This window comes from Monopterus albus, unplaced genomic scaffold (genome assembly GCF_001952655.1).
Source record: "Monopterus albus unplaced genomic scaffold, M_albus_1.0 scaffold165.1, whole genome shotgun sequence".
Lineage (NCBI taxonomy): Eukaryota > Metazoa > Chordata > Actinopteri > Synbranchiformes > Synbranchidae > Monopterus > Monopterus albus.
The window spans coordinates 12815-16423 of record NW_018128045.1 but is presented as its reverse complement, the minus strand read 5'-3'; the positions used below and the strand labels follow the sequence as shown (position 1 = coordinate 16423).

General features: G+C 42.2%; 1 long non-coding RNA gene across 1 annotated transcript in view; it reads left to right on the top strand.

Annotated features, from left to right (window-relative positions):
* The first annotated feature begins 2720 nt into the window (after nt 1-2720).
* LOC109968878 (uncharacterized) overlaps nt 2721-3609 on the top strand; it is a 13694-nt gene continuing 12805 nt past the window's right edge. Inside the window, exon 1 of the long non-coding RNA XR_002276194.1 lies at nt 2721-3069. This is a non-coding gene — a long non-coding RNA (uncharacterized LOC109968878). The remainder of the gene's footprint in view (nt 3070-3609) is intronic.

Genomic DNA, 3609 nt, shown 5'->3' with positions numbered 1-3609 from the left:
CCCCCCCCAACCACCCTCATCTCAAAAAGCTTTAGGTTTCTTACTTTTTTGAATGAATGAATGAATGAATGAATTAAATCTTAAATCAAATGATAGAGAAGAATCAGTCTGCTCAGTCTGAAGAACATTCAGACTGAGCAGTTCTCTCCTCTTCCTCCTCCAGTGCCTCTGGAGCTGTGTCATCACATCACTTTCTTCTTTTTAGGCTCACAACAAGGAGAAAGGTCATTTAGTCATGTGACAGAGTTTTGATCACCCTCTGGTTTTCTGATGGTCTAATAATAATAAATGCATGAAAGATGGTAAACTAAACAAAGAGCCCTCTTCTTCCTCTTGCTGTAAGGAGACATACTCCCTAAGCACAAGGAACGTGAGCTTGGCCTCCAGCTGCTCCACCGCCGATACCAGTCTGGCGTCCTGCCAGAACTGAATAACACTGACTCAGATTAGAGAAGCTAAACTCGACAAGAAGGAATATTCATGACTTAATAACACACCACTCACTTCTGTTTTTGATACCTTCACTGTATGTTTGCTCTTGTAAAATTTCTTGAGTGTAAAAAAGCTTTTTCAAAACATTCCTAAATTTTACAACTTCCTGGCTGGACAGTATCCTCACCAGAGAACAAGAAAAGACCTGCGTAAAGAGACTTAATCGCTTTTCTCTGGAAATGGAGGTTATGTTAGTGAATGTCTGCAGGGGCGGGGTTTCGCTTCTCAGAGGATTTTTGTATCACGTCTTCAGCATCACGTCAGTTCCTCTCAGTGAAAGTCATCTCTGTAGCACGATGAGTGACACTTCTGCATCAGTTGTCTCTGTTTTAGTTTGATTGTGGATGTACCTGATTAAAGCTACTATAATCATTATTTCCATAATAATGTGGAGGGGGTCACTGGTGGCGATGAACCTACAGAGCATCAACAGCTTTACAGTGTCTTCCAGCTTATTGTTTACCTGTTTCGCTCACAACTTTACTGTCTGGGTTCACTCTTGACTCCGCTCTCCTCCGCTGTGCACCACCTGTTCAGCACCGAAACAAAGGAGAAAAACATCAGGAGCAAATTTTAAATCTTAAAGAGAATAAAACAAGGTGATAAAATCACTGTGCACAAATGCATAAAAACGTCCTCAGCCATAAAAGTATAGACGGCCACAGGCACATACTGTACATCTGAATATCCCACACTCGTATGCTCATGTGTGCATATAGAAAACCACATACCACTGTGACACTGCAGAAATGCCTTCCAAAAAAACTGCTTTTTGAAAGTGGGACCAGATGTTGACCTCTGCATTCCAGAGGTTGGGGCCCCTCTGGTCCCATACAGCAAGAAGTAACTCTCAGTTGTTTTTAAAAGGAAGTTACTACAATTCAAGAGCAGGCAGAGCCTTGGCCAAATATCAGGAAACAAACAAAGGTCCCAATGACTGACAACAGTGCTCTAGCTGTTGGATGTGCAAGTAGCTGCTAAAAAACTTACCATATTACTTCATAAGATGATGATATGTCAGTGTTGTGTTTACAACGTGACCCCAAGTGGCTGAAAAATCAACTGTTGCAGGTTTAAATAATCTGGTTGTTGTGGTGCTGGAGGTCACTGGTGTCAAGCAAAGGCCTACGTTAAGATGTTCAAACACCCTGAAGTCATCAGAGGTGAGTTTTATGATGAAAGGTCACAATGTTATCTCTCTTATTTCCTAAAATTCCCTAGAGTTATTACATGTTTCAGCATTATATTTTATATAAGTCTTGCTGTTGAGGAAAACTAAACATAACATACATATGGTGCTGCTACAATACTGTGAGAGTAGGCACAAGGAAGAAACCTGAATCTTTTGGCCAGTTGGAGGTTGTGTATACACAACACTGACATATCATCACCGTATAAAGCTGATGAAACTGTTACTGATATGGAGGAACATTAGGAGTCATGTTTCTCTCCACATGATTTAGCTCTGGTTTTGATGTTTACCAGCTCCTGAAGGCCATATCTGGCTCTTTAGCTGCTGTGTGCACCATTATATCCTGTCTGCTCCTTGTTGCTGAGCGGCAGATGGACACAAAAAACCCCTTCTGTGGCAAATATACACTGACGCTGAACCAAAACAGTAAAGTTGTGGGCCAGAAAACCCAAACAATGACACTAAATGAAACCAAAACCCTCCATACTGCTGAGGGAAACAGTGGAGTCTGTGATAAAAATATAAAAGATAAACTTTAAACATTTGAAGCTCACATGTTGTTGATGCGAGTGTTGGTAGAAACACTGATATCGCTGCTTCCTCACATCTTTCTAACCCTTTTCTATGGTCAGCATTTTCTTTTTTACTCTTCTGATGGAAATGCAGCATCCTGTTATCATCTCTATAATACCCCAGGTATTCCCAGAAGAACGTTCCACTGATAAACTGTGTCCGAACCCCAGGTTTAAATGGTGAGAGTTCTCAGACATTAACTACTTCACTGGAAAATCACTGAGCAGTAAAAAGGTCAGGTGTAAATATCAACCTGTGGAGAATCGATCAACATTATTCGACTGTCAGAGTAGCTGTAGAGAGGCTTCACTGAAAATGTGCTAGAGGAAGGTCGACACTTTATATTTCTGCTTACAACTGTTACTTGGACAGGTGGCAGCAGACAACCTTTGACCTTAGGCCACACTGTCATCTACACATATGGTGTTTCAGAAGAAGCTAATTGCTGTCAGGACCAGTTCTCCACTATGTTTAATGTTTTTTCCAACCCAGCTCTGTTTCTTCTGGACTGTTCTATAGACTGCTGGCCCTGACACTCAGTGACGGCCACACCCAGCTCACCTGTCTTCACTCCTCTGATTAGCTCCCTTTGTGTGGATGATTGAAGGTTTCCTTGGTCCACTGCCCCTGTGCTTTCTGTAGCCACAGTTATCTCGCCCTCTGTGTTTCTGGTTTCTTTGTATCTCTGCAGTGTTTTCTTGTGTTCCCCTTGTGTCTGGGCTTTGCATGTTGGATTTACCTCTGGCTGGATTTATGCCCTGCCTGGATTGGTCTCATGTCTTTGACCCTGTGTTGGACTCACTCTGTCTGTGGTAAGTCTCATGTGTCAGTGCCTGTTTAAGCATCACCTGCCTGCTGGTCTGCATCCAGGTACTCCCCTCATTTCCTGGTGTTTCTTTACACAGTGTGACATGTATGAGTGGAAATTGTAAGAGACAGGGCACAGTAGGAGCAGGTTTGTCTTCAGTTGACTAAACCACACTCACTCTGTTTAAGTTGCTCTGAGTGCAAGTGTCAGCTAAAAATCCTGCAAGATGTAGGTAATCGGAGCATCATTGTCCTCCTCACTTCATTCATTAAACAGTGGTTTGGCTCGTGTCAACAGTGCATCATCAGTGGGTAAAAAAAATAATTACATCTGCTGAATGACGTTGCAGAATTTCCAAGAAGCTACTGGCTTCCTGCTTCTTATGAAATGTTTTTGGCAGTTAATCTCCACCCACCAGGATACAGAAGCTTAGACACATGAGCTACATCTTTAGATTAACCATCTTTTTTATGTACAGTAAATGTCCCTGTCATCATCTTTGGTGATCACAGATGTGCCCAACATCACGTACTAACCTGCTGAA